This window comes from Hyperolius riggenbachi, chromosome 1, assembly GCF_040937935.1.
Source record: "Hyperolius riggenbachi isolate aHypRig1 chromosome 1, aHypRig1.pri, whole genome shotgun sequence".
Classification (NCBI taxonomy): domain Eukaryota; kingdom Metazoa; phylum Chordata; class Amphibia; order Anura; family Hyperoliidae; genus Hyperolius; species Hyperolius riggenbachi.
The window spans coordinates 305,314,480-305,327,021 of NC_090646.1; the positions used below are offsets into that span (position 1 = coordinate 305,314,480).

Genomic DNA, 12,542 nt, shown 5'->3' on the forward strand with positions numbered 1-12,542 from the left:
CGACCGAGCCTCTGCCTTGCCGCAAAAGTTTGAGCTTCCGCTCAGAGGACGCGGCAAGGTCAGGGTCGTCATAAATTATGGCCATGGCCTTAAAGAATTCCTCCACCGAGGTCAGGGCAATATTGGTAGAAGGCAGGTTGTATGCCCATGACTGGGAGTCACCAGCCAGCAAAGTTTTAATAAAGGTGACCCGTTGGGTCTCAGTCCCCGAGGATCGGGGTCTCAATTCGAAATACGATAACACTCTACTCCTGAAATTCCGAAAGTCAGATTTGTGGCCGGAAAATTTATCAGGTACAGGCATGCGAATGTCGTCACTAGGAGGGGATCGTACTGAATCAACTGACGTCTGGAGGGTTCGCACTGAGCCTGATAGGGCATCGATTAAGGCTTTGTGCTGGCCCAGTGCTTGATGGATACTGTCCACCGAAGTGGCAAGCACAATCAGAGGATCAGCGCGTGATTCCATCTGTTTTTTGGGTTTGGCGTTCTGTAACGATCGGTGAAGCACAGAGAGGATCTGATTACCAGTGATCTGCAGAACCACTGGGAATACAGATGTATACCAGATTATACGTGATCTGCAGTATCACTGATAATCCGATATACTAGCTAACCTCTGTTCACCTGAGTAGAGTGTAGTGTTTTGGTGTAACAGTAACACTTAGAGGACAGGGCCTCAGTACAGTAAGGCGTACTGTACAGATTCCTTCCGCAAACCTGAGCTCTCCAAGGCGGGAGGAGTCAGGCTGCCAGCGGGAAAGATATACTGAAAGTAACCCTCTGGCGGAAGGGTCACTTAACAGAACTAGGAACCGCCTCTAACAGTAAGGTCGGTTCTCGAGGTCGGACAAGCCAGGTCGTACACACACGGACAGATAAAGTACAAGATCAGGAGGCAAAGGCGGAGTCAAAGTACAGGCAGGGTTCAGCAACGGGGTATCAGAAATATCGGGGTACGAAATCAGGAGGCAGAAGCAGAGTCAAGGAACGAGCCGGGGTTCGGCAACAGAGTATCAGAAATATCGAGGTACAAGATCAGAGTTCAAAAGGGTAGTCAAGGCAGGCAAAAGTCATAACAAATAAATACAATCAAACTAGTACTTTAGCTATCAACAGAATCTAGCTAAGTGTAGGATTACAGCTCCAGCTGGTCCCGGCACACTTGCGGATCTGACTACGGTTCTGGGTGCTCCCACATATGTGATCGCACGCCAGACCAAGAGCAAGTGAACAACCAGCAGTATATATACTCTAGGACCTTTCCAGGACCTCCCTAATTGCTGGTTCAATGAGAGCAGTGGAATTTGTCAGCTGACCCAGCTGGTCAGCCGATACCCTTCTAACTGCTATTTAAACTCTGCCTCTGTGCTCGCGCGCGTGTAAGTCTGAATCTTGGTGGACTATCAGTCCCAGCCACACCAGTACTGTCATGCAATATATCTAGTGCGGGGGCCGCCTCTGATGCCGATTCCGCCGTTACCAATGCGGATTCCGCCGCTCTGCCTAAGCGGCATGCGGCGGTTTTTCCGCGTTGTGACGCGCTGCTGAACGCGGAAACAGCCGCCTCATTGTGAGAGACGGCGGCTCTTCCGCGTTTCCTCACAGTTACCTAAGGAAATGGAGGCTTCTATCTACTCTAATATCACACACACATGCTCTCACCCTCTAAAGTCCGTGACTTATCCTTGTTAAGAGACTCTACCAAAACAGAGTTTATTTTGATATATAAGGTAAGACCCCTCCTCAGTGGCAACAGAAAGAGTCTACTTGTCTAGAAGGCAATGGGTTGATGTCAGTTCTTGGATTTCTTTTGCAAGGTCAGCCATTGTTGACATGCCAGCTTAACCATGACATGTGATGTTTCCAAGCTCATTGTTGTAGAATACTTTGGTGCCAAAAGTTTAAAGAGAAACCGTTACCAAGAATTGAACTTCATCCCAATCAGTAGCTGATACCCCCTTTCCCATGAGAAATCTATTCTTTTTCTCAAACGGCTCTGTATGGCTGATTTTGTGGTGGAACCCTTCCCAAAGTGTGATGTCAGTGCCTCACAACACTGAGGTGCTGACATCACACTGTGGGAGCCTTGTTGCATTGTGGGAAATAACAGCTGTTTCAAACGGCCAGAAAATGCAAGCAGCATCTCCTTCCAGTGGCATCACCTGCCAGCAGTAAAAATGTCACTATGTGATAAATGTCAGAATACAAATCAGGGAGAGGAAAGATTTTACAATGGGCAAACACTGACTAAATCCTTTATACATAATTATTGTAAAAATTAAGCACTTTTTTATTTATTATTTTCACTGGAGTTCCTCTTTACATTTTGATTTCAATTTGACAGCAGGGATTTATTGAAGACCGGTCCTGTCTCACAAAATACTCAGCTTTTATGAAGAGGTGAATGGAAATTTAGATCTTGGGAAAGCTATAGCTGTAGTGTACTTGGACTTTTTGACACTGTTCCCCTCAATAGGTTATGGGATGGAAGGCAAAGAGTGGGGGTAAATGGAACATACTCAAAATGGGAAACTGTTAGTAGTGGGGTTCCACAGGGGTCAGTACTTGGTACAATTATTTTCTATTTATTTATTAATGATTTAGTAGACGGAATACAGAGTAATGCAGTCCTCTTTGAAGATGATACAAAAGTTTTGCAGAATTATCAACACCAAGACAGATAGTGACATATTACAACAGAATCTTGACAACATGGCCATATGGCAGGCACATGGCAGATGCAATTCAATGTTGATAAATGTAAAGTCATGCACCTTGGATGTACCAATGGTAGAGCACCATATAAAATAAATGGCGTACAGCTGAGAACATCAGACTTGGAGAAGGACTTCGGAATACTGGTTGATAACAAGTTAATTAACTGTATACAATGTCAACCAGGGGTAGCTAAAGCAAATACAGTTCTGAGATACATATTATATATTTTATTTATTGTATTTATAAAGAATCAGAATTGTTTATTTCACCAAGCATAACTGGGTCCTGCCTGGAATTGCGTTTGGCACAATACATACAAGGCTAAGTACAGGTAGTCCTCAGTTACCGAACGAGATAGGGACTGCCCGCTCGTTCTTAACCTGAATCTGTCCTTAAGTTGGGACAGCCACTTTTGCCCCCGTTTAAAATGCAGAGTTTTGCAGCAGAAGGTAAATAGAGGCCATCTCACCTGATCCTCAGCGGTAGAAGGTCCCCTCGTGGTGCCCGGAAGCTGCGCAGCCCGTCTTCTTGCTCCGTCCACTGTTGCCCGGCGGCTTCTGGCTTCACACGCGGCGCATAATGACGCACTTAGGAAGCGCCTCCACTAGAGGGCTCTTCCTGATTGCGTCATTATGCGCCACATGTAAAGCCAGAAGCCGCCGGGCAACGGTGGATGGCGCAAGAGGACGGGCTGCGCAGCTTCCGTGCACCACGAGGGGATCTTCTACCCCTGAGGATAAGGTGAGATGGCCTCTATTTACATTCCGCTGCAAAACTCTGCATTTTAAAAGGGGCAGAACAGGTAGTCCCTGGTGGGCGTGACGTCATATGATGGGTTGGAGCTATGGTCGCGGCGTTCGTATCGGCGGGTCGTTCGTAAGTCGGGCGTTCGTAACCCGGGGACTACCTGTAGTAGAAAGAGGTAGATAGATAGGTGCACCCACATATAGTTTGCAAGGCAAGGAAACAACAATAATACATATCATACAGTACAGTTCCAAAAAATGACTCGACAGTCTGAACAGTTAGGTTTTCTGGTTGAGTGAAGACACAGCCCTGGCTGAAGCGGGGGGGGGGGGGGGGGGGTCACTGATGCGGGAGGGAGAGTATGTGGAGGAAGTTCAAGAGGCTGCCAGCCGAAGGGGATCAAATAATTCCTGTGTCTAGCAGTCCTGGTGAAGATGGCCCGAAGCCTCTGGCCTGATGGAAGCAGACTGTAGAAACAGTGGCCTGGATGAGAGGGATCATTGGCGATCCTAAGTGCGCTAATGCACAGTCTGGTGTTGTATAGGAGGGCAAGTGAGGGAATGGGACTCACAGTGATCCTCTCCGCTGACCTCTGTAGTTTGTGCCTATCGCTGGTGGTGGCACCAGCAAACCAGACTAAAATGGAGGAGCAGAGGATCGATTTGATGGTGGCTGAGTAAAAACTTTTCAGAATCTCTCTGGCATGCTGAACTTCCTCAGTTTGCAGAGGACGAAAAGTCTCCACTGGGTTTTCCGCTGGGTGGCAGCAATGGTGGGCTTCCAGCTGAGATTGTAGCAGAAATTGTAGTGCCCAGGAGACGGTTTCAGGGAACTCTGGTCACCTCAGTGCCATCAATGTAAATTGGGGTAGGGGTGGAAGCTGAGTTCCTGAAGTCAATGACCAGCTTGACGGTTTTGGGAGTGTTGAGCACCAGCCTGTTCTACTTACACCAGTGACATATCCTCTCCACCCGCTGACAGTACGCCTGAATTTTGCCCTTGGTGACAAGGCCGGCAATGGTGGTGTCATCAATTAACTTGATGACCTTGACAGAGTCTTCCGTGGATCTGCAGTTATTCGTATAAAAGGGAGAACAGCAGTGAGGACAGGATGAAGCCTTAGGGTCCACCTGTGTTGGTGGTCATTTCTCGTGAGTAGATATGACCCAGCTTGACGACTTGGGACCTGTTGGTGAGAAAATCCGTGATCCATAGGTGTAGGGTGGGATGGACTCCACCTATGACTAGATCTTCCTGGAGAATGCATAGGCAGATGATTTTAATTCCTTCCTAACTGCCTAACGTCGATAGGTGTCGGGAAGGTGGCAGCCCCAGGACCGCCTAATGCCGAAACGTGTCAAGTCCTGGGGCAGGGTTTTGCAGGGGATCGCACGCTGATGCGCGCGCATCCCCGCCTTCGTAAACAACCTGCTAGATCTCGGCTGGCAGGTTGAAAAAAATAGCCATTAATTAGTTGTACAGCGCTGCAGTACGTTGCAGCGCTGTCCAACTAATTAACGGCCAATTGTTTACGGGGGACAGCTCTGTCGCTGAGCTGCCCCCAGGGGAGGCACAAAAAGTAATCTGATTCCAAAGAGAGAGATCACGCTGATTGGGGAGGGAGGGGGAAATATAAAAATAATAAACACATTTTATTTTAAAAAAGCACTTATAAATAAAAAAAGAAAAAAAAAGAAGGTTGCAGCAGCATTCAGATGCCACCAACAGAAAGCTCTGTTGTTGGCAAGAAAAGGGGAAGGGGGGATTTATTTGTGTGCGCAGTTGTATGGCTCTGTAGCTAGCAATTAAAGCTGCAGAGCCCTAAATTGTAAAACATAGCCTGGTCACTAGGGAGGTGTAAGCCTATGGTCCTTAGGTGATTAAAATCTGAACTAAAGTCCAGGAGTAGTATTTTGTCATATCTGTCAGGTCCGTCTAGGTAAACGTTGATGAGTTCCATGCAGATATTTACGGCATCATTGGAGGACCTGTTTGCCCTTTAAGCGAATTGGAATGGATCCAGGAGAGGGAGAGTGGAGTGCTTAAAGAGAACCTGAACAGAAAATTAAAAGTCAAAATAAACATAAACACGTCACACTTACCTCCTGTGTAGTCTACTTCACAATCTCTTTCTCCTCTCCTGCATCCTGTTTGTCCACTCTCATCAATGAAATTCTCTGTCCTCCATCTTAAAAATGGACATTACCCCATATTATTATTATTATTATTTATTGTATTTATAAAGCGCCAACATATTACGTAGCGCTGAACATTAATTTAGGTTACAGACAATATTTAGGGGTGACATACAGCAATATGACAATACAGGAATACAGGAATACAAGAAAACCAGATCACACAGCACAGTATTAGTACAAGGTAATGCTTAGTCACTGGATGAAGCATGGAGATTAGGCAAGTTAGGTTCACTCAAATGCATGGCATGGGTTCACAGTAATGGAGGTGCCAGATCAGGTAGGACACAAAAGGAGGAGGACCCTGCCCAAAGGCTTACAATCTAGAGGGAGAGGTAAGGACACGAATGGTAGGGGACCAGAGTTCAGCTGTAGGTTTAGAGCACTTGTGAGGGGTAGTAGGCCAGAGTGAAAAGGTGAGTTTTGAGGGCTTTCTTGAAGATGTTGAAGGAGGGGGCTGCCCTAATGGGTGGAGGTAGGGAGTTCCATAGTGTTGGAGCAGCTCTTGAGAAGTCCTGGAGGCGTGCATGGGACTGGGTGATGCGGGGGGTGGTTAGGCAAAGTTCATTGGAAGAGCGGAGTGAGCGGCTAGGTGTGTACCTCTGAGTAAGATCGGAAATGTAGGTTGGACAGGTTTTGTGGACAGATTTGTAGGTCAGACACAGTATCTTGAATCTGATTCTGGACTGGATAGGAAGCCAGTGGAGGGATTCTAGGAGGGGATCTGCCGTGGTGGAGCGGTGGGAGCAGTGGATAATTCTGGCTGCCGCATTCATGATGGACTGCAGTGGGGCTGTTCGGGTCATAGGGAGACCAGACAGCAGGGCATTGCAGTAGTCAAGGCGGGAAATTATGAGGGCATGGATGAGGAGTTTGGTGGTGGCAGAGGTCAGGAAAGGGCGAATCTTACAGATGTTACGAAGGTGGAAGTTGCAGGACTTTGTGAGGTTTTGGATGTGGGAAGTGAAGGAGAGTGTGGAGTCCAGGGTGACACCCAGACAGCGGGCTTGAGAGGTAGGGCGAATGGTAGTGTGGTTAACAGTGACATGCACATCTGGGAGGTTCGTGGATGGCCGGGGTGGGAAGATCATAAATTCCGTTTTGTCTAGATTTAGTTTCAGGAACCTAGCAGACATCCAGGAGGAGATGGCGGATAGGCAGGAGGAGACCTTGTCCATGGTAGTGGTGGATATGTCAGGGGTGTGGAGGTAGATCTGGGTGTCATCTGCATACAGATGGTAGTTAAAACCCATGGAGGAGATAACCTTGCCAATGGAGGATGTGTATAGGGTGAACAGTAGGGGGCCAAGGACCGAACCTTGGGGGACTCCCACCGAGAGGTGGTTGGGGGTGGACGAGGACTCATTGAATGTGGTCGTGAAGGAGCGGTTGGAGAGGTAGGATGAAAGCCAGGACAGGGCGAGATCGTGAATGCCCAAGGACTGGAGGGACTGGAGGAGTAGGGGATGATCTACTGTGTCAAAAGCTGCTGACAGGTCAAGGAGGAGGAGAATGGAGTATTTACCTTCAGCTTTAGCTAAGGCAAGGTCGTTGACCACTTTGGTGAGAGCAGTTTCGGTTGAGTGGGCAGGCCGAAATCCAGATTGGAGTGGGTCTAGCAGTGAGTTAGCATTGAGGTACTGGGTCAGGCGTTGTGAACCAGACGCTCAAGGAGTTTTGAGGCAAAGGGGAGGAGGGAGATAGGACGGTAGTCGGAGAGTAGCAAGGGGTCGAGTGAGGGTTTCTTGAGCAGGGGTAGTACAATGGCCTGCTTGAAGTCTGTGGGGAAGGTGCCTGTGGATAGGGAGAGGTTGAACAGGGTAGTGAGGACTGGGGCCAATTCATAGCAGTTTCTTGGTCAGCAAATTGTTACACTGTAATATTGCCCACTTGAGCCATAGGGAAACATGGACATTACCTTGCACATTCAGTTGTAACTGACAGCAGCTGAAATATAACTGACAGCAACTGGTATAGTTCAGTTCTGACAAAATATTGTCAGAACTGGAAGTGATCACTGTAAGAAGAAAATGGGGAGCCTGTGAGAGGAGCTGACTGTGAGGTAAGAATGTAATATTAATTTGCAGCTATATCATGTGTTTATTTTAAATAATTTTACTCAGTTCAGGTTCCTTGTAAGGATAGATAGTACCACTCTCTACAGGATGTTCATGATAACGGACGTCAGGGCCACGGGCCTAAAGTTGTTGAGGTGGGAGACTCCATGTTTCTTAGTGACAGATGGGCCTCTTTAAATAAGCGGGGACTCTGCGTTCCTCCAGTGACTTGGTGAAAATGGAGGAGAGGATGGGAGCCAGTTGCTGCAAACAGGTTTTCAGGCAGGCTGGACACGTGACATCGGGGCCAGAGGCTTGCCTGGGGTTTAGTGTCAACAAGATGCACAGGATGTCTGCCTTGCACACCCCCTGAGGGGGTGAGCTTAGGCTAAGGGCGTTATCAGGGACTAGGGGGAGGGGAGTGGGCAGTGACAGGTGCTCCCCAGGTGCAACCTGGTTCTCAAACCTGCAATAGAATTTGTCTTGTTTTGTCTGCTCTGTATAGTGAGCAGCTTTTGAGGCATTGGGGCTCCGCGTCCCTTACTCACATCATTTGTTTGTTACTACTGATTATCTGTTTCATTCTTTAAAGCTGATTATGTCCCCAGGTTATTACAGAGAGGTTCTTGTTTATTGAGGTTACTGTAGCACAGCGGTATAAGATAAGTGGTATGGTGCAAATACCCTTTAACTTCAGCAGCCAAAAGCCCTACATTATTTTCTTGTTTATGCAACTCAATGTTTTAGTTGGAACGTAAGGGGGGTATCAGACGCTACAAAGAGACAGGCAGTCCTCTCATATTTGGCCTGATACGCCCCCAGCCATTTATTGTTTGCAGAAGACCCATCTGACCGACGACACAGTTCGCTGGCTGTCTAAGCGCTGGCTTTGTAACAGAAAAACAACAGTTCTGTGAGCAATTCCACACACTCTTCAATCTCAATTGCAGCCGATCTGAATTGATTCCTGGTCTCAATCTCAAAAGTAACATGAAAGTCTCTATTGATCAGCGCAGATCTATTCACCAACTTCAAAATTTCACAAACCGCCACCACACCTCTTGTGATCGCACTCACCGGCTAAAATGATCATACAAAATGGTATGGTGCAAATACCCTTTAACTTCAGCAGCCAAAAGCCCTACATTATTTTCTTGTTTATGCAACTCAATGTTTTAGTTGGAACGTAAGGGGGGTATCAGACGCTACAAAGAGACAGGCAGTCCTCTCATATTTGGCCTGATACGCCCCCAGCCATTTATTGTTTGCAGAAGACCCATCTGACCGACGACACAGTTCGCTGGCTGTCTAAGCGCTGGCTTTGTAACAGAAAAACAACAGTTCTGTGAGCAATTCCACACACTCTTCAATCTCAATTGCAGCCGATCTGAATTGATTCCTGGTCTCAATCTCAAAAGTAACATGAAAGTCTCTATTGATCAGCGCAGATCTATTCACCAACTTCAAAATTTCACAAACCGCCACCACACCTCTTGTGATCGCACTCACCGGCTAAAATGATCATACAAAATGATCATATGCACTCAGTCAGAATGATTCTCTGCCCTTCTGGTCACAGCTGGGCTCCGCTTTATATCCTCTTCATATCACCATTGCATAACATGAAAATAAAACGCTCCACATAGCTTAGCACAGTTTCAATAAAATGTATTCCATAAAAACACAAATAAGTGCACTCATGTTTCTACCATGTATGTCTATCACAGGCATACAGGTAAGTGCAGGGTTAGTAAGGCAGCGGACCACACAGCCGTATACTCCACGTAGCACCACTGTCATCCGCACGCTCCCACCGTCCCTCGCTCGCTCTGTAGCTCCTCCCCAACCGGTTTCGTCCATGTGACTTTCTCAAGGGGTTAGAAGGTCACGGGCTACTGGATGTCATTTTATCATGCTCCATAGCTCCACCTGCTCTACTATCAAGCCTGCGCCTGCTCATTATACAATTCCGCATAGAGTTATGCAAATTAAAAAGTTTAATGATTACAAAAATAAAAATATAAAAAGAACATAACAATTCCTATGTGGTCGCTGCTACGCAGTGTTGGCATAATCTCCAAGTTGACTCAATCTCATACACACACACACACACACACACACACACACACACACACACACACACACACACACACACACACACACACATTCATTCCAGCTAAAAGGGGAGGACTCTATCTATACATCACTAAAAGGGTACTCTAGCACTATGCAATCAGTTAGTTGCAATAAAACCGTTCAAATTGTACTCCATATTTAAACCTTCAGGGGCCATAGTCCTTAGCAATAGCATCCACTTGGTTTCTCTTTTAAGCAATTCTCTCGCTCTATCCATACCTCTCCAATGCGCTTTTATAGATTCTATTATGCAATATTTTAGATTGGAACATATGATCATTTTGTATGATAATTTTAGCCGGTGAGTGCGATCACAAGAGGTGTGGTGGCGGTTTGTGAAATTTTGAAGTTGGTGAATAGATCTGCGCTGATCAATAGACTTTTAAGCGCTGGGTTTCTCACTCTTTCCATTCAGTCCACACTTCTTACTCTAGAGGTGTATCCATCCTAATTCACTCTAGTGTGGACTTTATGCACCTTCATGATATAGTAGACCCAGATGGTCAATATGTGTTACTGCACTGTAAATTGTTTAATCAGGAATGCATTCTACTAGCTACAGTAGGATGCGGAAATTTGGGCAACCTTGTTAATCGTCATGATTTTCCTGTACAAATTGTTGGTTGTTACAATAACAAATGTCAGTTAAATATATCATATAGGAGACACACACAGTACTATTTGAGAAGTGACATGGTTTATTGGATTTACAGAAAGTGTGCAATAATTGTTTAAACAAAAATTAGGCAGATGCATACATTTGGGCACCACAAAAAAGAAATGAAATCAATATTTAGTAGATCCTCCTTTTTGCAGAAATTACAGCCTCTGAAAGCTTCCTGTAGGTTCCAATGAAAGTCCGGATTCTGGTTGAAGGTATTTTGGACCATTCCTCTTTACAAAACATCTCTAGTTCATTCAGGCTTCATGGCTTCTGAGCATAGACCGTTCTCTTTAGCTCACGCCACAGATTTTCAATTATATTCAGGTCTGGGGACTGAGATGGCCATTCCAGAACATTGTACTTGTTCCTCTGCATGAATGCCTTAGTGGATTTTGAGCTTTGTACTTAGGGTCGTTGTCTTGTTGAAAGATCCAGCCCCGGCGCAGCTTCAGCTTTGTCACTGATTCCTGGACATTGGTCTCCAGAATCTGCTGATACTGAGTGGAATCCATGCGTCCCTTAACTTTGACAAGATTTCCAGTCCCTGCACTGGCCACAGAGCCCCACAGCATGATGGAACCACCACCATATTTTACTGTAGGTAGCAGGTGTTTTTCTTGAAATGCTGTGTTTTTCCTCCATGCATAACGCCCCTTGTTATGCCCATATAACTAAATTTTAGTTTCAGCAGTCCACGGCACCTTATTCCAAAATGAAGCTGGCTTGTCCAAATGTGCTTTAACATACCTCAAGCAGCTCTGTTTGTGCTGTAGGTGGAGAAAAGGCATCCTCTGCATACAGCATCTCCTTGTGTAAAGTGCTCCAAATGGTTGAACGATACACAGTGACTCCATCTGCAGCAAGATGATGTTGTAGGTCTTTGGTGCTGGTCTGTGGGTTGACTCTAACTGTTCTCACCATTCATCGCTTCTGTTTATCCGAGATTGTTCTTGGTCTGCCACTTCGAGCCTTAACTTGAACTGAGCCTGTGGTCTTTCTATTTCCTCAATATGTTCCTAACTGTGGAAACAGACAGCTGAAATCTCTGAGACAGCTTTTTGTATTCTTCCCCTAACCATGATAGTGAACAATCTTTGTGTTCAGGTCATTTGAGAGTTGTTTTGAGACCCCCATGTTGCTACTCTTCAGAGAAAATTAAAAGAGGAGAGAAACGTACAATTGACTCCCTTAAATACTCTTTCTTATAATTGGATTCACCTGTGTATGTAGATCAGGGGTCACTGAGCTTACCAAGCCAATTTGAGTTCCAATAATCAGTTCTAATGGTTTTGGAATCAATAAAATGGCAAATTTATGCACCTGCCTAATTTTATTTAAACAATTATTGTGCACTTTCTGTAAATGCAATAAACTTTATTTCACTTCTCAAATGTCACTTGCTATTCATTCTCCCTTAGAGGATAAAGCTACTTTGCCTCTTTTGTTCATAGGGGACTTGAATTGCTGTTTAGATATGAAAAATGATTTGAACTCCACTCACCCTTCACTCACTAAGACAATGCTAGAGCCAGGCTACTCAAACCTAAAACAGACGAAAAAAGGCTCTGCACTATGTCCTTAGCAGAATCTTACCATTTTCAGTTTTAATGCATCAGGTTAAACTGACACAGCCGGACAGCTGACATAGGGTCTTTGTTAGTAAAAAAAAACAAGTTGATATACCGGTATACAAGTTGATATGCCGGGTTGCCAGGGTATGCCGGTATGACGGTATACCGCGGTTTGAATGTGCAATCATACCATGCACATTCACAAAATACCATTTTTTTCCTGCCGCCTTCCGCATTATTGCCACCACCACTCCGCATTGTCCCGCTCTCCGTCTCCCTCCAAGAAACAGCAAGCTCCCAAAGCTATTTCCTGGTTGCGGGAGGCTTGCTAATAGACTGCACAGGCGCCAGATGTGTCGCGCGTCCTGTAATGCCGCGGCTGCTGGAACGCAGATACTGCTCCCCCAGCAGGTGAAGCGCACATGCAGCATGCACTACGAAGAGCACTCCT

At 46.0% G+C, this 12,542-nt stretch overlaps 1 protein-coding gene across 1 annotated transcript in view; it reads left to right on the plus strand.

Moving 5' to 3' along the window:
* The window catches only part of LOC137509098 (semaphorin-6B-like), a 729,870-nt gene that overhangs the window by 169,900 nt on the left and 547,428 nt on the right, over positions 1-12,542 (plus strand). The gene's annotated exons all lie outside the window — the stretch shown is intronic.